Raw genomic sequence first — 23,353 nt, forward strand, 5'->3', positions numbered from 1 at the left:
TTTGCACAAACATTCAGTCCACCGAGTAGTATTTACCAGATTTTTTTCTTTCAGATTTCTGAGTTAAAACAGGGGTGATCCAGAGGGGCAAAGCGTTGAAAAAAGGGATATTTTTACCCCAAAAATCCCTTTTTGGGGGGATTTTCCCGCCTTAGATACATGATGGAGACACGTGAGTCATACCGTCTGAAAGGCAGTTTTATTCTGAAGAGAATGATGGGCGAAACATGACCCTAGGGTAATTAGGGATGTCTCAGGGAATTTTTACAAAATATCCTTCTGTATACGGGAATATGGTACATTGTCGGTATATATATTTTTGGCGGGCTTACTTTTGTACCTAGAAGATTGAAACAGTGCACAAACATTCAGTCCACCGAGTAGTATTTAACAGATTTTTTTTTCAGATTTCTGCGTTAAAACAGGGGGGTCCAGAGAGGCTAAAAGTTGAAAAAAGGGATATTTAGACCAAAAAATTCCCTTTTTTCGGGAATTTCCCGTCTTAGATACATTATCGAGACGAGAATGGTACCGCCTGAAAGGCAGTTCTATTCTGAAGAGAATAATTGGCGGATTATAGTCCTAGGGTAAATAGAGATGTCTCAGGAAATTTTTTACCTGAGATCATGGTGTTTTGCGGTAATTTGGGGCATTGTGGGAATTCTTGATAAAATTTCTCCCGCCCTTAGTATTCAGGATAGAAACTTGAAATTTGGCACACACATTCAGTATACCAAGTACTATTCATCAGATTTTTTTTTAGATCTCTACGTTCACACAGGGCCGTTCCAGAGGGGCCCAAAGTGTGAAAAAAAATTCCCTCCGAAATTTTCCCTTTGACATTTTTTCCTCTCCTGGTATATGGTATGATCATGCAAGTGGTACCATTTGAAAGCCGGTTCCATTCTGAAGAGAATGAGGTATGAATCATGATCCTAGGATAAATAGTGACGATGCAGTAGCTGCTTGACTGAAATTCTAAAAAATACCCGAAAAACGCATAATCCGGAAAGAGTTAAACCTATAAGGAATAAAGTAGGCATTAGTGCTGCCTTTTCTATCAAGTGTTTTCGTGCTTAATTCCACGCAGAAAAAAAAAAACAATAAAAATCAGTGAAATTTAATCGTAAATCATTAGCTGATTGTTATGCACAAATCCGTGTGAGTGGAGTGAAACAATTCATAGTGCATAGTAAAGCAAAAAATGTAACATCTAATGCATGTAGCATCAAAAATAATGGTGCAGAATTACAATCCGTCGGCAAACTAAACTTACAGTATAGGCCTACCAAACAAAAATTAAGATATTTGCGTGTCAAATCTAAAACATTGTTGCAAATTAACAGACTTAAGTGTTATGTACACATAGTGTGGGAAGTAATTCGTAAATTTTGCTTGCAACTTTGGAAGTAAATCAAATGGAAAAATGTTGTTATAAAATTCGTCCGTGTGGGTGTTGGATAATTCACATAATCTAATCAGCCGAATTGTGTGTATTTGGTAACGACTATGCAATATTTACGATTTACGGATAAATTTTAATGTAAATAGTTTTTTCAGTGTTTTAAATAAATAAATTTCATAATTTGCTAAAAATATATTTTCGCAGTTTTAAAAAGATAACAATTTTGTGTTTCTAAAATTATTTTATGCATTTTATAAAATATGATAACAGTTGCTGCATAAGTAAAAAGCAATTTAGCTACAAAGTATCGTAAATGCGTAAGTATGTGATAAAGTTATTTGTTTGTGTCTGTAAAAAAACCTGTCTGTGTCTGTAATGTTTGTTATTACACTTACATGTGAATTTTGCGAGAAGCTCCAAAGCTTATCTATTATAAGTATGAAAAATACACAAAAGTTAGAAAGTATTATTCCTTTTGTCGTATAAGGAAAATACTATAAAATGTAAATCTAATGTTAAAGGTGCCAGTCTTTTTTTTTTTTTTTTTTTTTCTAACCTGCAAATGCCAATTTGGTTTATGTAATGTTCATTTTTCATTACTTTTAATTAACTTATGCCACTAGTGCATTTACTGGTACCTTATGGGGATTGGAATTTATGTTATAACATTGTTAAGGGAAGGTAGACTTCAAACTTAATGCAACGCAACACAAAATGTTTTCAGGTGTGACAACCTAACATATCGTGAGCAATATTTCGCTTTAATTAGTTGAAGTATTCATTTTATGTACTTTGTGAATTCTTATTAACATATGTAGTATACCTAAGTAAACGAATTTTAATTTTTAAATATGTCAATAGTTAAGTTCTTTTATTATGTTACAATGATAGAATAAAAACACTTAAAAAAACGTAAAAAAAACTAAAATTAAAATATTCTTTGGTAAATATAAACAATATTTAAATGAGCACTACTAGTATAAAATTTATTATTATTACTAGTATTATTGGTATCGAAAAAATTCATATAATTATTGTAAGGGAGCATATATATTGTCTAATAGTGCAAATATAGTGTAATTAATGTAATCTTGAATGCTAATAATTTTGGGAAACCTTAAACTTCGGTTGAAAATAAAAGCAAAATACAAACATTAAAAAGAATCAACAGATAACAAAAGACTGCAAATAAAGTATTTTATTTATTATAAAATTATAATGGAAGCACAAAAAGTTATAATTGACCGTATTCCAATTAATCAATATGCTTAAAATAATGAAATGTAAATAAATGTTAATTTCTCTCTTCCATAATACCTCGCCCTTCCTCTCCTCGTTGTGTACTGTGCAGTTGACGAAAGATGAAGAAATGACGGAAGAAAGAAAAAAGTGACAGTGCAGAATTTATACCCAAAAAACAAAAATGTAGTAGGATATTAATGCGCCATTAATTTGCGCTTAACTCTATAGAATGTTGTTGGCTTCGTTATTATAATATTTACAGTGAAAATAAGTTAATAATAATCATCACATACCAAATTAACCTGCAGAAACAATCAATCTCTAGCGAAAACGTACTAATAGTGGCTGAATGAAACAAAACATAGTTTGATACGCAGCTTTATTATCACATTGCTTGGTGACATACTTTCTTCATTCAACAACTCAGTGGAAGCTGTTTCTTTTAAAATACACTGCTTTTAGCATATTGATTAATTGGAATACGATTAATTATAACTTTTTGTGCTTCTGTTACAATTTTATATTTAAAACACTGGAAAACTCGCTTAGAAGCACTGTTTATTTTGGTCCCATTGGGAACGTCCCGAAGTTTTACTCACATTGTTTTGACGAGAATGGAAGAGAAAAAAGTTACTTTTAGAATTGATCTAATTATATCATTGGAAACTTATAATGATAGAATCACACAAGGGTTGTTCAAAATGTTTTTGTATACTGATTTTTGTGGCACAGCCAGTGTCACAATGGTGCCCGAAAGGACGTTTGCAGCAGGTAACGTAAGCGAACAGATCCCTGGTAATTAAGTTTTTTTTCCCCAATATTCACTTTCAAAATTTTCTTCACCACTAGAAAGGTTCACTAAAAAATTGCATAAAGTTTTTTTTATCCATTAATCTTTATTGAACTGAATTTGAAAAATCTTTTGAAAAAGGATTACATAAAGTACCGAAAAGTAAAAATTTATACGATAAACGTTTTCGAACTATGGGACTTTATTTAGTTTCGGATGACGGAAGGGGCTTTATTTGCAGTCTTTTGTTATCTGTTGATTCTTTTTAATGTTTGTATTTTGCTTTTATTTTCAACCAAAGTTTAAGGTTTCCCACAATTATTAGCATTCAAGATTACATTAATTACACTATATTTGCACTATTAGACAATATATATGCTCCCTTACAATAATTATATGAATTTTTTCGATACCAATAATACTAGTAACAATAATAAATTTTATACTAGTAGTGCCCATTTAAATATTAATTGTTTATATTTACCAAAGAATATTTTAATTTTAGTTTTTTTAAATTTTTTACGTTGGTTTTTAAGTGTTTTTATTCTATCACCGTAACATAATAAAAGAATTTAACTATTGACATATTTAAAAATTAAAATTCGTTTACTTAGGTATACTACATATGTTAATAAGAATTCACAAAGTACATAAAATGAATACTTCAACTAATTAAAGCGAAATATTGCTCACGATATGTTAGGTTGTCACACCTGAAAACATTTTGTGTTGCGTTGCATTAAGTTTGAAGTCTACCTTCCCTTAACAATGTTATAACATAAATTCCAATCCCCATAAGGTACCAGTAAATGCACTAGTGGCATAGGTTAATTAAAAGTAATGAAAAATGAACATTACATAAACCAAATTGGCATTTGCAGGTTAGAAAAAAAAAAAAAAAAAAGACTGGCACCTTTAACATTACATTTACATTTTATAGTATTTTCCTTATACGACAAAAGGAATAATACTTTCTAACTTTTGTGTATTTTTCATACTTATAATAGATAAGCTTTGGAGCTTCTCGCAAAATTCACATGTAAGTGTAATAACAAACATTACAGACACAAACAGCTTTTTTCACAGACACAAACAAATAACTTTATCACATATTTACGCATTTACGATACTTTGTAGCTAAATTGCTTTTTACTTATGCAGCAACTGTTATCATATTTTATAAAATGCATAAAATAATTTTAGAAACACAAAATTGTTATCTTTTTAAAACTGCGAAAATATATTTTTAGCAAATTATGAAATTTATTTATTTAAAACACTGAAAAAACTATTTACATTAAAATTTATCCGTAAATCGTAAATATTGCATAGTCGTTACCAAATACACACAATTCGGCTGATTAGATTATGTGAATTATCCAACACCCACACGGACGAATTTTATAACAACATTTTTCCATTTGATTTACTTCCAAAGTTGCTAGCAAAATTTACGAACTATGTGTACATAACACTTAAGTCTGTTAATTTGCAACAACATTTTAGATTTGACATGCAAATATCTTAATTTTTGTTTGGTAGGCCTATACTATAAGTTTAGTTTGCCGACGGATTGTAAATCTGCACCATTATTTTTAATGCTACATGCATATGATGTTAATTTTTTTTTCTTTACTTGCATACTATGCACTATGAATTGTTTCACTCCACTCACACGCATTTGTCCATAACAATCAGCTAATGATTTACGATTAAATTTCACTGATCTTTTATTGTGGGTTTTTCCTGCGTGGAAGTTAGCACGAAAACACTTGATAGAAAAGGCAGCACTAAAGCCTACATTATCCCTGATTAGTTTAAATCTTCTTGATTATATACCTAACAAATGACATAACCCATATTTTTCACTACTCATGCATTGTTTTGAAAATTTGATTTACTCATTATAACACGAAAGATTTTACTTTTGGTAGATACAAAAGGTTTTTGATAACACTCTTGCGTTTTTATAATTTTTTGTTTACATTTCTTTTCGCTTACTTTTAGAATATTGCAGTTTAGGTTGAACTTTCGTAGTTGGCCGTTAGTGGAACTTCGGCGTTTTTTTTTTTTTTTTCACAATAATGACACTTTTTATTAATTTTCAGAAACTTTTTGCACGCATTATAGTCAGTTTTAACCTTATTAGAAAATTTACGTTTAGTTTTCAATCTTACATATTTTACTAAGGTATTATATTCTAGTTTTTGATTAGCAAAAAATTTCAATTGCATTTTGTTTATTCTATTGTAAAACTCAACAGGATGCAAATCCTTAATATATGATTTTTCTTTAACAGTAAGTGGCATACAAGTAACTTTATGCATAAACAATAACTAAAAATTTTCCTACTGGATAAAACTGTGCACACGCAATTTTAATACGATTGTACTCACTTTTTCCTTTCCCAAATATTACCTTGGTTGACCTGTACTTACAAGCAGGCAACAAACAGGTGGTGAGGTTACACAAATACTTTTATTTGTTTGTAAAAAGTTGACAGAAACACTTTTTTTTTTCTTTTTTTTTTTTTTTGTTATATTAGCCATATAGCATATGAAACACACACACACGTTTCATAGATGTCCAAACTCGCGAGCCCGACGCTCGTGAGCTGGGCACTCATGCTCAACCGGGCTCGGGCTCAATAATTCAGCGCGAGCCCGAGTGAGCCCGAATCCCAATGAAATAAGTGAGCACGAGCCCACTTGAGATAAGTGATCGCAAGCCCAATTGAGAGAAATGAGCGCGAGCCCAGTTCAGAGAAGTGATCGCGAGCCCAGTTGGGAGGAGTGATCGCGAGCTCAAGTGAGCGCGAGCCCGAGTGAGTGCAAGCTCAGTTGAGAGAAGTGAGCGTGAGCCCGAGCGAGCGCGAGTTAAATTGAGTGCGAGCCCGCGCTCACTTCACTCTCATGTGGACTCATTTGCTTTAGAGTCAAAAAAAAAAAAATAAAAAAAATAGGAAACTCATTCCACGTGCAAAATTGTAAATGAAGAGTGAGAGAACTTTACAAAAAGAAAAAGCACATTCTTGAGGTGTGAACTATTTTATTGTCCAGAGTACTTCAAACACCTTTCGATAGAGAACAGACTTTTTCATGGTTATTATGAGAGGATGGTATTTGTTTGAGGCAGGTATTTGTTTTTGTTTTTAGTAACAACTTCCATGACCCAATTTTTTTTTTTTTTTTTTTTTTTTTTTTTTTTTGAGATCATAGAGTAAGGAAACTGCTTGGCTTTGCGAAGTAGGATATTTATTTACTAACAACTAATGAAGCTGTGCGTTCATAGAAAAGTCGAGCGAAATAATTATGTATTATTTAATTGTAGCTTCTTTAAATCCCAATAAACAATAGGAGCTCTTAAGAATGTTTATAACTTGCACCATAATGGTTATTCAGCCCATTAATTTACATAAGGAAACATTGTTTTAATTTTTTGAAATAAAAGAATTTTAGCCAGTTAATTTTACTGACTACTTCTTCTTGAGATCTTTAAATGTATTCTATGCAAAATTTAACTACTGTATTGTGTAATTTTAATATATATAAGGCCAGAAGAAGAAATCAGTAAAATTGAATGATTAAAATCTCGTCTATTTAAAAGAAAAATACTTCCTCATATAAGTCAATGGGCTATTAAAAAAAAGAAAGACAGCAATTCAACATCAAAAAAAAAAAAAAAAATAAGCCACACACACACACACCTCCTTTCATTGAAGTCTTTTTTCGAAAGCTACCCTGAAACGATGGCGTGTCGTTTGTTACAACCAGAGTTAAAAGTGAGGGAAAATACTGGGATGTCGTCCTCCACTTCCAAAAATATCTATGGCATCCAGGGTTGGCAAAATCCATGGTTTTTATTGGAAAAAACCAAAAAACCATTTTTTTGTTTAAACCCGTTTTTTTTTTTTTTTTTTTTTTGGTTTAAACCAGGTTTTTTGGTATAAATAATTTAGTCTATGTATTTATATTAAATATGGACAGAAATTAGTTTCTTTCGCCTTGGTGGTGTTATGCAACAACAAGGTTATGCTGGAAGAGGTCACATAAGCTTAAAGCGAAATCCAAACCACTTCTCGGCATACATCCAAGAGAAATTGTCCATTTGGACACGAAACCGTGACTAATTGGTCACAAATGTTATTACCGACTCACTCACGAAGGACTCCTGATAAAAATACGTTGTACTGATCTTTACATAGACCTACTTGTTACTATAATTGTCAAGAGTCATTTCAGAAGGACAAAAAGATAAACAGTTACACAAGTAAAAACATTATACAGAATTATATATAAATCGGGAAACTCCCGCCTTAGCCATTGGGAAAATCCTGTTATTACTTTAAATGTATTTGTATGTAAAATTTTAAGGTCAACGTATCATAATCACTACGCTAAGACTGAGGTAATTCAATAAAATTAAAACCAAGTCAAATCCAAGCTGATGTTGGAAGCTACGTAGGCAGTTGATAAATTTGACAATTTATATCAATATATTTAAGCAACCTTGGCTTCTTTATAAAACAACAGGCATTCATTCAAGTAGAAATATATAATTTGGTTTCATTTCGTATGTTTAGGCTTAACATCCTTATGAAATACCAAGGTTATTACGGAGAAGACTTTCACATAGAGGGACACCTCGAATCACTACTTGGTTTACACTTGAAAGATGGTTTGTGGTTTAATTAAACACGAGACCCCTTGATTAAAAAGTGAAAAGTAGATAAACGTAATGCGGATGGTTTGATATGTGGAAACGTCACCACGAAGTTCACACGATTTAAAGCATTTTCGTTCTTTGGTTTAAACCAGCCAACCCTGATGGCATCCCTCCAGTTCCTAAAAAATATAACGGTCACAGATAGTCATAGGGGACGTGATGCGTTCCTCAACCTTTTCAGATACATTTTTACCCCTGGTTACAACTCGATTTTGACGTCGTTTGACAATATTTTCATTGCGGATTTATCAAATCTTATTACCGTGAAGATTAGCACATACCTGACGAAATAGCTAAGGGTTGCCAGGCACTTATTCATATTGATTCACTGTGAATAAGTGGTAAGTATTCTCATCTTCCAGACGAGCGAGATCTCATATAACCTCACTGATACATATAACCCCACATTAAGATCTCTCAATATAAACCTATAGTCATCTTAAGTTGGAGAAGCGTCAATGTATGTGTAGTATAGGCAACCCTCCACACGTACGCGCATTGCGGGTTGTCCGTACTTTTTAAGGGGCAAGATGCAAAGAACTCCACCATCGGGGAGAAAACAAAAACAAGCAAGGGAAGAATCACCATTTGGTCACTCAAACCAACAAGACACAACTTCAAGAATGGAGGAAGAGGAAGCGCGTAAGAGAACAAGGGAGGAAGCATCACCAGAGTTTCAACCTCTCAAAAGGCAATCAACCACTTCATCATACGGATTTGACACTATAGATCAATATGAAAGCGAATTAAGTTCGAAACATATCCGCTTCTGGATGGTCTCATTGGCATCTTTACCAAATTTTAATGTAATATGTTGATTACGCCTGCGCTGGACCGCCACGAATAACGGCACTTTAATTGTAACCACCCTGTTTATAAGACTTTAAAAAACTTTGTTCAGATTGGGATTAAGAGTGCCCATTTCAAGATTGTTTCAAAGTCAAGATGTTTCCAAGTGACGACTTTGTGTTTTAAACGCTTGACAAAACATCAACAATGACACTAACTGAACAAGGAGATATCTCCCATGGTGTAAATGATCAAGATTTTGTATTTCCAGAAGAAGAATTAATTACATTCCGTCAATCATCCAGCTACAGAGGTTGCTGCTAATCCAGTTACGGAATCATGGTCAGTGAACTAAATTCGTAAGCTGTATGCCACGAAAGCACAACGAAACCACTGCAGCTGTGGGTAAGTACACAAGACACAAAACCGAAACTGGCCAAACTCTTTGAAGCAGAAAATTCATCTTCAGAAGGAAATGAATCAAACAAAGCTTACGTAAGTTGCCGGGAATCTATGTTAAACATCAATTCAGCTTTTGAATCGTGTGAATCCTACACTGAAAAGATGCAAGTCCTAACAATTATTCCAGTGTCCTTTTGAAAGGTACAAATCTTGCACCACATTCCATCTGCAACAAAACACATGGTAGATAAAACAGAAAACGTGAGGTCTCCAGAAAGAGTGTTTGGAGAGCAGGATCGTTATTATGGTTATCCTGTGAATGAAGCACATGTTTAAACTGCGCAATAATTTTATCTGGAAGATAAATTGGATGGCCAGAGCGCCAACAAAAGATATTGTTACTATAACGTGTCAGGAGGAAAAGTGAAAGTAAAAAGACACATGACCCGCAGTATTAAAGAAACTTTCATGATGTATAAGAAAGTGGTTCCACACCCACCCAGATACGTAATTATGTGTTTATTGTGCTAATTTTGAACTTTGAGCGGTAACTTTGAAGAATTTGACGGCGTGACATGACACCATGATTGGACGTGTGAAGTCCTTGGTAATACAACTAAGAGACTTACTCGTATCAGAAATGTGGTACTTGTTCCTGGAAAGGAGGACTCGTTTTACAGACATTTTGTCTGGAAAATATAGCAAATGACTCTTATGGGGAAAGGGAAGGAAAATAAACTCATACAAAAAATGTTTCCTTTGACACCTTAACTGACGAATCTGGGAAATGGACAGTGAAAACAGTAACGCACCATCTAACGAAATTCTAACAACACATTACACAAGTGAAAGCATATGCAACGGCTGAACAACTATTTTTAGTGCTTCACTGTGATTTTGCTGAGAACTGGTTTGTGATTCTGCCATGAGAAGTACAAGGTTATCATTGGAATAATGGCCCAAATTCAATTTTTACAGTAGTCCATATTTTCGAAACAAAATTATAGGTGATGACAGAGGATATGACTTAGCACACGCATTGTTGGCAATATGCAAAATTTTTCGAGCTGCAATCACAGGAATGAAAGATCATTATTATTTCTGATGGTACCCTCGCCCCTTCGAAAACCGTTACAAATTGTTTAAATCGAAGTCATTTGTGCCAATGGGGCAGATATACAGCTCCTGGGAATGGAAAGGAACCTTGCGATAGTGTAGGGAGGCTGGTAAAGCACTATGTTACAAAGCATGGTCTTTACAGATAAAGTACAGCTGCAATTCAGAATGCCGAGAATTGTAGAAAAGTGGTGAATTCACGCACATCAACAGCACAAGGAGTAGGTTGAAGATCTCTGCCAGCAGAAAATAGAACAATGATCCAACCAAACTATCTATGTGAATTTAGAAATTACACATCTGGACTCATAGTGCTGGACAAGGGGGACATACTCAGTGGTAGAGTGCTTACTATCCATTTCATAAAGATAGGCCCCTGACTTCGCGGTGCTGCTGTGACGTCCAGTCAAAACTTATACTGCATTGTCGTACCTCGTTGGAATTGTTGGAATGTTGTCTTTTCAATACTTAAGAGATACAAATTTTCTTTGTACTGTATAGTGAGAAAAAAATAGAAATTAATGAAAAAGTGCGTATTTTTTCGTACTTTTTTGGTAAATCAATGTTTATAGGACTATATCTCGGAAAGGAGATAACATGAAATAATTTCCTGTGCACGATATGTAGGTGCATCTATTATCTGTAAGTTCTGAAAATTTCATTACTCCACACGTGGTAATTTTCTTGTTATTCTATAAAAAGTGAGACATCATTATCTCTGAATTGCTGCGGTGTATTAACAATCTGAAAAAACTTTTACAAAGATCTTAAAGTAGCTTTTTCAACCAAACTGTTTTGACTTGTTTTAAAAGATAAATAATCACAAATATGACATTATGATTTTCTCTGCTTTGCGCCCTTCGCTATCGCAGTTTATACGGAGTGCTACGTTGCCACATTTTCCTGGCGCGTATACAATCTCAGCCGGACGGGTATTTAAACTTGTCACGCACACTGTCCGGCACTTTTTGGAGATACTTTTAAAATGTAATGTCTTCACAGATTTTAAACCAATTTCTTAGAAATTAACAGGATATACAATAAATGTACCAAGTGTTCAAAATTAGAAAAGAGAACTCTTGTTTGGATTTGCATGTGATGGTCCTCGAAAATTTGTTGCTTTTTGTCAGTTTTTCACTTATTGCACGCAGTACAAAATACACTTGCACAGAAACAAAAACACGCACAAAGTTCATTATATGACACAACCTTAGTTGATATGTAATATTGAGTTTACACTTCACAGAAAATCTGTTTTCAGATCTAAGAGCTCCAAGCTACATTAGAATCTGCCTTTGAATAGGAGTGACGTTTTTTTTTTTTTTTTTTTTTTTTTTTTTTTTTTTTTTTTTTTCGGCGCAGCCTCAGGTCTACTTGAAACACAGTTACTATCTTGTTCACTCTCCGATACGCCACTGAGCACAGAATAATCAATGTCTTTACTATTAATTGCTAACTCATAACCGTCTGAGTCGGAGTCATTCATCGGTTCTGCAATTTCATTATCGCTAAACATTTTGCCTTTTCTTTTTGTGATACCGCCGCTCGTGAAGGAATATCCATTTTTTTTTTTAATCAAAAAGCACAAGATATACTCACGAAAATATAAATGCCCATTCGTCCGTCTCATTGCAATGAACCCATATGATGTCAGTGCGTGTGTAAGTTTTTGACGCCTACGAACTGAAGGGAAGTGTTGAAGACTTAATCAGTGCGACGTGATTAAACGCAAATACAGCCCTCGTCACCTACTCATTGCATTGTTTACTTTCGTTGAAAGAAAACAAAGGACTCATTCTGTGTTACATTCGGCAGGGGAATTGATCGCAGAACTTGGGTGAACACATGACTGCCAAGGCTACAGTACATTTCTTTTTAACCTTCTAACATGTTCGTAAGCTGGACAGTGTGTATACTGATAGATCTTGAGGTAGAAATGGAGCCATTGTTTATGAATATTAGGAAAGAAAGCAGGAGCAGCGATGAGTCAACAAAGCCATGACGAAAGTGAATGAAGTAAATAGATTAAGAGATGAGTTTTTGAATGTGTTACTTCAACGTTTTATTTCGATTACATTGAGATGTGTACACTCATGTCCAAAATTATTGTCGCATATCTATAACTGTCTTCTTCTAAGAATATAGTTTGATAATGATTTTGCAGGGTACTTTTAATACTGATACTATATATAGAGTCGGGAAATGTATATTTGTAATAAATTTCATAGGAAAAGAATACGAAAATTAGCATGAGTAAAACAAAATGTTGCTAAATGGATAAGAAAATTTTAGTTTCGTTTTATTGTTCTTATTTACTGCTCTTTTGACATGAAATTTGCCACATAGCCTACATGTCTTTGCCGATTATACACATACTAACATTATAAGAAATACCAGGCGAATTCGTTATCAAATTATATTCCTACAATAACATATTTATAGACATGCGACAATAACTTTGGACATGAGTTTACATGCATTAATATTTTTATGATGTTGTGAAAGGTTATAATAAATACTTTTTCCTATTATATTCTTATGAAGTAGGCTTCGCGCTACAAGCTTCCTGAACGCGACAACACTGCACGACAGCGTTGCCGCACTTCCTTTTACTGTATGCTGTTTCTTCATATAAGCGCGGGGAATTTAAAGATTGGGCTGCAACATGGCTCACCGCTTAACGCAGAGAATATGTTGAAGTAAACATTTTTTTAAAGAAAATAAATACTCTACCAACTAAACCCTTTTTTGTTAATAGTTCCAAATATTTGGAACACTAGACTTCCAAATTTTCGAACAGTGTTTTGTACGTTTCTCTACCTACCATGGTAAAGGGGATCAGAGCGTCGTACATTTGTTTTAATTACACAAAAAATATCAAGTGATGAAAATTGAACTTTTCACAACTTACAGTTAATGAATGCATCTACATATTGTACACAGGAAATTATTTCACGTGATCTCTTTTCTGAGATATAGCTCTATAAACATTGATCTGCCAAAAAAAAGTACGAAAAAATATGCACTTTTTCATTAATTTTTATTTTTTTCTCACTGCATAGTACAAAGAAAATTTTTACGTCTTAAGTATTGAAAAGACAACGTTCCAGCAATTCCAACGAGGTACGACAATGAAATATAAATTTTTACTGGACGTCACGGCAGCACCGCGAAGTCAGGGGCCTATCTTTATGAAATGGATAGTAGTTCTGGTGCATAGGGTCCGTGGGTTTTCTCGGGGTACTCCCCTACTTTCTCATTCCACCAATTCTTCCATCATTATTTACTTGCCTTAATAACAGTATCCCTTAGCCTATCGTGGGACGTTAAACTGAAAAGATTTCAATGAACTTATATTGCAAGAACTTTAAAGACGAGGAAAGAAAAAGTTTCGTTTGTTCTACTAACATCTCAGGAGAGAAAGGACATTCAGATTCACAACTTACAAAGAGTGGTAGTATGTCCACGACAGTGAACTGCAGGTTACAGATATAAATTGTCAGTTGTTGAAATTGTCGTGAAATTTATGCTAACACATCGACTGGCTGCTCGATATAGATGTCCAGCTGCAAGACAGCAATATCACCACCAGTGCTCACTTCTTATTGACGATGCTGTAAAGATTTCTTATTCTATCTCATTTCTTATTGGCTTAACAGGAAGGCATCAAAGGAAAATACCAATGTTGTTAAATACATTTCTAGTTCATTGCATTGCTAATTCCAGTTCTAAGCAGAGTGCACAAAAGTAGTAGGCTTTGGAGCCTCTAATATGTTTAGGAACTTGCAGATACAATGTAGATGATTTAGTATGTTTGAAAGCTGTATCTGTTACTTAACTTTACGCAGAATTAGTAAAATAAGACTAAACTTGATTTCATGAGACCAACATGTGGGAATGTGGTAACGGAAACTGGTTTGATGTATGACAAAACTTTCAACTATTTATAAAACCTGTCAAACTTCAAAGTGAATGTTCTCCTTTCCACGGAATGTAGTACTGTATGGTACTGATAAACTCACAAAATCAAGGACAGTAGATTTTCTATTTTCATTTTCCCTGACTATTCGAAAATTTCCAGGTCTATACAGCACATTTTGTGAGTTTCTAGTGTATATTTCAACCTCTAGGATTAGGAAATCTTGTTAGCTAAAAGTTGTATTTAAAAAAAAAATACACAGAAAAGCCCACCACAACATCCACCCTCTGAGCCTTTGTGTATTTTATACATATATATTTCTTACATAAGCAAAAAAATTAATAACAGGAAGTTACATAATGAATTTGGATGACAATAAACAGAACTGTAACTAACAAAAAATTGTGACAAGATTTCACTGCGTTACAGAGATTTTCTTAAGGTAGCAATTTCCACGATAATAGCTTCTGTTTCCAGATCAGTCTCTTTTGACAACTTTGCTTTCTTCCTCTCTAGTATAGTAATTTTATCAGCGATGCGTTTTCCGACTCAACTGCATTTTCTTCGCCATACTTTTTCTTCATGCCTTTCTCATACTGCTTCTATGAAGCACGAACAAATTGAAACACAATGTCTCCCACAACATTTAACACAATTATACACTAATCCTAATGTTAGTATTGCATCTCCACCAAGGTCTTCTACCATCATGTCCTTATTAATAGAAAAAACACTTTCCACATTTGTATTTCCGTGAGAAAGCATAAGCAAAATTTCCATTACCTTCCACAGTCTTCGAATTCATCATTTCCGAGTAAATTGTAATTAAAAGTGTCCAGCCAAACTTTTTCAGGATTGAAACTACTATAAACTTATGTTTCCATTCATTCTGTAATACAGAACATATTTTACTGTACTGATGTTTTGCTTCTTCTGCAGTTCCTGAGGGATTGTGATTTTCCTTATATAGTTCTTGCGAAATATAGTTTATACGACTTTCAAATTCCCATTTGCACGAATTTCTTTCGGAACGAGACAAGAAAAACTGCGCATAAACTTACATTATATTTCAAAGATCTTCTCGCACACTGATATTAAACTGTTTTTCATTCCAGCAGGAATTCAAGCTTTAGTCTTTCATTAGCTTTGCTATGATTTAAAAACTTCTTAGCAACAAATCCTACGTTAATTTAAGAAAGAAATCAAAGCCTATTTTCATCAGATACTTATATTTCTAACAGTTTTAAAGTCTTGTCCGCTTCTAATAAAGCTTCAGTTTTAACACTTTCGATCCTAAGCCCGAGTCAGACTCGTTTCGTATGTTTATTCCAAAACGCCAGAGCCCGAGTCCAACTCGTATTTTACGTAATAGTCCCTATGTAACTTATGGATTCCGGTCGGCTGTCGACCATATTAAACACTTACTGAGACTCAGTTCTTGAAGAAATACTACTCACCCGACATCCAGCGAAGAGTAAACAAACTTTAGCAGGTTGATTGTTGTGATCAACTTTCTGCAGCACGTTCGATAATATAGTGTAATATTTTGTTTCGAAAACTATTTAATTATACAGAACTTGTCTTGTTTGAAGCAAGTAAAATGAATATAGAACAAATATCAAAGATTTTAGAAGAGTACAGTTTAGATCCCGTTCGGAAAGTGAAATTGACGATTCATATTTAGATCCTGATTTCGAAATGTAAAAAGCAGGTGAGTACATGAGTAGTTCCGTTCCTTGCCGTGGAAAATCAGCGACCGGGGCGAAAGTATACGACGGCACCCTCCTCCCCGTACATGAGTGAAATCGACAGAACAGCCGTGGAGCGCCATCATAGTCGGCGGGGAGCGCAAGAAAATTTTCACAAATGAACCCTGCTTTTCCTTTATTTCGAGCACTTTTTATTACTTTTTTTTTTTTCATTTTATATATATCTTTTCTTTTTTCCTCACGAATTCTGCGCCCCTTTACTTCGGGGCCAGGGGCTGTTGCTTCGCTCCTTATTACATACAATTGTCACTGCTCACACTTCACACGCAGCGGGAATATTATTTTTCTACTCCAAATTTTTTTTCGTTTGTTCAAAAAATACATATTTCAAGCAGCAGTGTAGCGAACTGCCCCTTCTTACATCACCAAATTATATATTCATAATCAAATCTAAAGCCCAAAAACTTGTTTGCAATGTTTTAAGTGCGTCTATTATTATTTAGCAATGTGCTACAAATTTTTTTAAAAAGGCGTAAAAACCCCAGGACACTGGAATAAACAAGGTCACATTAGTCCAGGAATAAATCTCTCCATAAGGCGGCGAATGAAATGTTCACATTCTGTAGACAAAAAACGTGCTAGTGACTTTGATAATAGAAATTGAACGAGAATAGTCTAAACATCAGCACTGATAGCTAATACCAAAAAAGTCAATCCAGGCAGGGTTAGCGGATCATCAATTACTTTCTGACCAATTCCAATTTCCAAACACTTTGAAAAAGACTTCTTAAATTGTTCCACGTACTTTTTTACAAGGCTGGCAAAAACCGTTCTTTTTTCTTCACGGATTTTTGGTTTAAACTAGGTTCTTTTGGTTTAAATAATTTGCTATGTATTTATATTACATATGGAAAGAAATAAGCTTGTTTCGCCTTGGTGTTATGCAACATGGGGTTATGCTGGAAGGGGTCACAAATCTTAAAGCAGAATCCAAACCGCTTCTCGGCTTACCTCAGAGACAAAATTTTCCCCATTTGGACTTGGAACAGCAGAATGGAAGTTCCAGCTACTTCATTCTAAAACTAATAGTATATTCTCTTATTTGGAAATCGGGACTGTCTCGTTTCATTACAAAGTTGGATGATCCGGTTAGTAAATATTTTTTAAATCAGAAAACTCCTGCCTTGGCCACCGAGAAAATCCTGTTATTACTTTTAATGCAAAGCAATAACGGGAACATCCCGTTATTGCTTTGCATGTAAAATTTTGCGGTTAACGTATCATAATGAGTATGCTAAAACAAGGCATTAAATTACAAATTTAGGATGTAGATATCATTCAATAAAATTAAAACAAAGTCCCGTCCAAGCTAATGTTGGAAGCTATGTAGCCAGTCAATAAATTCTGCCAATTTCTAACAATATATTTAAGCAACCCTGGCTTCTTTATAAAACGACAGGCAAGCAGAAATAACAACTTGGATTCGTTTCGTATGTTTAGACTTAAGATCTTGGGTAATACCGAAATTATCAAGCAGAAGAATTTCACTTAAAAGTGACATCCGAAGCGCTACTTGCTTTATACTTGAAAGAAGGGTTGTGGTTGGACAGAGAATTGAACACAGGATGCCTTTTAATCCAATGTTCTCGGGATTGCTGCCAGAGTAGGTGTTGCTGTGCTGAGCTTTCGTTACCATACAGCGGCAACATCTTCAGAGCTATGTGTTGAAGTGTGCTGGTCGTACAGATTATATAGTGGTCTATAAGAATCGCTGTGTTCCTATTGGTTGTTTATGTTGGCCAATGGCATGCTCTGATTTTGCTGGTGGAAACTGCTCTCTGATTGGCTGATGGTTCTTTTCGTACTGAGAAGTTGGAACCAGATGTCAGGTAGATGATAACCTTCGTCTCTGTTGATGGATGGCTTGTATGTACGGATAAATAAAGATTCATGTATTTTCCTGTCCCAGAACTGTTTACATTTCTTTAGTACTTCAATTTGGTCCCACATGGCCGTATGATTGTATTGTATGCAGTGTTCGGCTATTGCAGATTTTTCGGGTTGTTTAAGTCTGGTGTGTCGCTGGTGTTCTTTCATTCTGTCTTCAATATTCCTTCCTGTTTCACCTATGTAAGTGGCGTTGCATTCACAGGTGATCCTATAGATGCCTGGTGTCTTTAATCCCAATGAGTCTTTTGCACTTGGTAGTAAACTCCTGATCTTCGGTGGAGGGCAGTGTACAGTCTTGATGTTGAATTTCTTCAATAGTCTAGCTAGTTGGTTGGAGGTTTTTCCCATATATGGAATAAGTGCAATGTTTTCCTTGTCTGCCGTGTTGTCCTCTTTTGTGGTGCAATCTCTACTGCTGTATTTTCTCATGGCTGTGGCACACTTCAACACATAGCTCTGAAGATGTTGCCGCTGTATGGTAACGAAAGCTCAGCACAGCAACACCTACTCTGGCAGCAATCCCGAGAACATTGGATTAATAGTAGACGCCAGCAAAGCTTCAAGATCATACAGGATGCCTTGATTAAAAGGTGAAAATGAGAGGATTTGATACATGGAAACGTCACCATGGAGTTCACATGTACGTTTTTGTTGTTGTTGTTGTTTTTTAAACCAGTTAACCTTGCTTTTTGATATATAGTAATAAGTCAATAGCGCAAGATTTTATTCTTTTTTATTCTTAAAAAAAATAAATAAATAAAAAATCAGAAGGCTACAGCACAAAAACTTGGACACATATTTCCACACGGGGGATGTCATTTTAATCAGTAAATTTATGCCTTTTTTAAATCAAACCAACTCTTGAACCATTCCAGGGACAGAATATTTTAATACTTCGACGAAATTCGCACGTGAGAAATCGTGCCGTCGCCATCTGACAGCCTGTATAATACGGTCAGTTTTTTTCCCCTCAAAACAAAATACGTATTCCTTACTTTCTCCTAAATTTTAACATCTGTTAAATTTAGTACCTTTTGACTATCACGATAAGGGATTTTCCTTTGTCTGCCTGAATTGACATGGACTATGCTATTTGGATATACAAAAGCCATCCTTTGATATTCCACAAAGAAATCCCAATAAAACTCACATTACACGGACATAACCGAACGTATGAATTTTCACTGGGTGTCCACTGGCAGAAATGTACGCCCCAGAGAGATTTATTCTGTCAACACTCGCCAGCTTATCAATATGTCAATAATGATTTATGAATTAGTTACGTTATTTTACATTAGTTATGTTAGTCTACTTGGTATATACGAGTAAGTACAACGCGGCAGGTTTTAGAGGAAGTTAACTCCATCCCAACATTACCTGAACGTCCAAAGAATGATTCATGGACATAAATTACACGTGATAAGACATCATTTGGACGTCCAAGGCGTGTCCGTGATATGTTGGAAGAAGAGTCAAGCTGAACCTAAACTACATTTACAAAAGGTAAATAAATGTAACCTGTAGTTATATAAGCCAGGGACATCCATTAGACGTGCAAGGATGTTCCACAGAGATCTCATTACTTCTACTGGACATTCCTTGAATGTTTGAGCAATTTATGTGGTATGGTGAAAGCGAACTAAACGTCAATAACCGATTCTAATCTAAGCTACAGTTCCAGAAGATATGCTTATCTAATCTTAGCTTACGTAAGGAACACTTCAGAAAGTAAAGGCTCCGCTTACAACCTTACTTGTATAATCTTAGTAGTGAAACGTTCTCATTACAGCTGAATGCATCAGCCACCCCTAATCCTTCACCTCCTAGAGCTTTATTAACATTAAACTTCTGAAGAAAATTATACAATAAAACGCGTATAATTCCTTTGAATAATTTAGCCTCATTCTGTATAGCTGTAAAATTTGCAGGTAGCAACGCAAGGCAATATAGCAACAATAGTACTTATCAAGGTATACTAACATAGCGAGAACCACAAGTAATTACAAATAAAATGTTGAAAATAGTTTCATGCACATGTGATAAGGGGAAGTCATTAGCGGAATCTTAATCCTGGCTGGCGGTTCATTGTAAATTATATTATGTTTTCCCAATACGGTGCTCTGACGTCTGTGATTCGTCATATAATCAAATTACTTTTAATTCCAGCACTGATTGGAAACAGTGAATCGTATTTGCCATAAACTATGGGTTAAATTTCTGTAGGTCCCACGGTCATTACTAATATTACGGTAACTCAAACAGAACCTAAATTGGCACAGACTAAGACTAGTCCATCATAGAAATGGTAATTTTACCGTTAAAATGAGTGAGTGCATATGAAAGACGATTATGCAGAATATTATTCCACTGCTGGAGGAAGTTTTCATGATGTAGGAAACCAGTAATTAACGTTTACAAGTGCGAAGCCATTACAACCGCTATACTAGGGTTAAAATTAATGTGCGTGTATCAAAGACGACTGTATAACATACTAATTTCCACCGGTGGAGTATTTCTCCATGATGTAAACAAACCTATTTTATAATTACAAGTATAGAGTTGTATCTATTTTTAAGTTTAAAACCAATACAAGGTTCTAACCTATCGGATTTTGTGATATCAAAGTGTTTTTCAGACTGCCCTCGTTCATGCGTATACTCACCCTCACTGACACTCCTTATCCCTCTGAGCTGGCCCCCTGTTATGCTCCTGCTCTGAGTCTTTAGACAGCATACCAGCTTTAAGTGCTCACCTAGCACAAGTTGTCGGTTAAGTACAAGAGAGTAGGTTTACAAATATGAAAAATACGTAAAATTTGCAAGAAGAATTTGTTATTTTTCATGAAACTTATACTAACAAAAGAAATGCAACGTAATATTTTCAAGTGTTAGAAGCTGTGTACTGTACTATTTTGGGTGGAGGAATGCTGACGTCACACATAATGGTGTAATGAGGAAATTCAAAGCTAGTTGCAATTGATGATGTGACATTTCGATTGTATATTTTATAAATGCTGGTGAAGATAATGCTATGGAGCGACACAGATGATTAAAACTGAGTAGAAAGTGTCAAATGTAGCAATGTATTGAAAATAAAGAAGTGGAGCAACATCAACACAATGTTCACACTTGAAAATGTTAATGATGTGAAATTATGGTAAAAGTCTGCATTCTTCTTTCGATCACACACGTTGTCGATAGAGAAGGAGTTAACCTAATAGTTTAGCAACATCCTCGTTTATGCGCATATCCTCCATCGCTGACGCGTATGCTCACTACAGACGCACGTCCTCGCTTTCGTTTGGGTCCCCCTGCTGCGCTCCTGCTCTGGCTCAGTTGCACAGTGCTATATAGTGGACATTAGAGGTTAAGTTTTGAGTTGGCCCTCCGATTTTTATAAAAATTAGGAAACTTTACAGGAGAAATGATATAAGAAATAATGATTTGGAGTTGTTAAGTGATGTTTAGGTTTATAAGTTTGGAAGTAGAGTTATGTTTCATACAAGAAAGGATATGTAGAAGTGAGTGCTATTTGCATGACGCGGAGGATTTTGATGATTCAGCAACATTGTAGTCGTATAGGATGGCGAATAGGTGCGTTGAATGTGATATTTCAGTGTTGAGTTTTACATAATAATGTAAGAATGAAGAGAATGTATTAAAAGTTTTATGAGGACAACGGATTACCGAGTTAAAGTGATAATTGAAGCTTCCGTGACAACCGATTCAAGTCCTGTTCTAGTCTAACTAAAGTCTTATCGGGTAACCTAACCTAACCACTACTAACCAAACCTAACTTAAAGTAACTTAACGTAACCTAACCAAGCGTAACCTAACAATTTTCAATATTTTAACATCTTTTTTGTAGGTTTGAAACTGGAGGGGCAGCTAAACTTAAGCCGACACTAGTACAGGTTCGTTTGTGTTTACACTAGTTTTTACGCCATATTTCCGGACACAGTACACGGAAAACTGTAAAGCCCTCCTGAAGTGAATGTGCGCCGAGAAATTCTTAAGAAACATTTTCTAAAGTAGAGAAAATAAATTTCCTCACAAATAACAAAATTTTCATGTTCTTCAGTCTGAAAATACTGAACCTCCTCTGCAGAACAAAGACCCAACCTGTTCTTATGACCTACGTACAAGTTCATATTTAAACAAGTACACGGTTCATCATAAAATGAATCTGCACCCACGAATGCAACTCCTACCGTAAGAAGAACTTCTAATACACTACGAGTGAATTTCAAGATGAAATAATTGCACATAATAGGATAGCATGTACTAGGGCAGCACATAGTCATTTGTAGGGCATATCAGTTTGAACGCATATTATCAATCTGTAGGCAATTAATTGGACATGTACAATTTTAACAACAGTCCACAATAACTTAGATCATTTAAAGCAACAAAAGTGAAAGAATAAATACCATCTTTTACTTTGGCGGAATATTGTTAATCTGCATCTCTAAACTAACCTATCCTGTTTGTAACCTGGCGGTCGTTAATGGAGTTTATGCCAAATTATTCGTAATCAGCGCCGTTAACTTGTTCTCCATGTACATTGTCGCTCTAATGATGAATTTCATCTGTCAAGTTTACGAATATGTCAATTTAGCATAATATTACATGTATACACAATTATATATATATTTCTTTAATGAACACATCTGTGTATATTGCAATCAACTCCATTATCACTGATGACACATAGAAATTCACATAGCAAACAAATGCACAATATATTTAATGACGTGACACAAAGTACGTACCTTAATAATATCAATATTACAACCTTCTTGGAATTATGCAAATATGATAAAAGTAATTCCAACTTCAAGCAAAGTAATTCAAGTACTTAATTATAAAGAGTAATTCCAACTTCGACCAAAGTAATTGAAGTACTTTATTACAAAACAAACGTTTTTCCTTTTCTTCCCATTTGTTACAAAATGAACAAACAGAACAACTAAATTTGTCCTTGAGCCTCATTCCATGTCAGATATTGTCAAAGCAAAATTTGCAATCTACTTTAACACATTCTAAATTACATACTGTTGTTATGATAACGTTAGGAACGAAAATCACTAGTTAGTAATACTCTTATATCCTGTACTTATATCAAATTTTAAATGCGGGAAATTATAAATGAATCTTAATTGGCAATGTGGCTCATTCCATACTAGTCCTCACAAGCCAGCATTTCCCAACCTTTTTCAACTTGTGGCACACTCATAAATATTATTATTATTATTATTATTATTATTATTATTATTATTATTATTATTATTATTATTATTATTATTA

The 23,353-nt window shown here is 34.5% G+C and overlaps 1 protein-coding gene across 3 annotated transcripts in view; it reads right to left on the reverse strand.

Moving 5' to 3' along the window:
• Ctr1A (Copper transporter 1A) overlaps positions 1-22,998 on the reverse strand; it is a 277,241-nt gene extending 254,243 nt beyond the window's left edge. Inside the window, exon 1 of one of the 3 annotated variants that reach the window (XM_081765601.1) lies at positions 22,819-22,998. The gene's annotated coding sequence lies outside the window, so the exon portion shown is untranslated. Of the gene's footprint in view, positions 1-22,524; positions 22,657-22,818 lie in introns of those variants that run through there. The other 2 variants (XM_081765599.1, XM_081765600.1) reach the window with 2 other exon arrangements.
• Positions 22,999-23,353: the final 355 nt, after the last annotated feature.

This window comes from Thermobia domestica, chromosome 7 (genome assembly GCF_964235325.1).
Source record: "Thermobia domestica chromosome 7, izTheDome1.hap1.1, whole genome shotgun sequence".
NCBI classification, from domain to species: Eukaryota; Metazoa; Arthropoda; class Insecta; order Zygentoma; family Lepismatidae; genus Thermobia; species Thermobia domestica.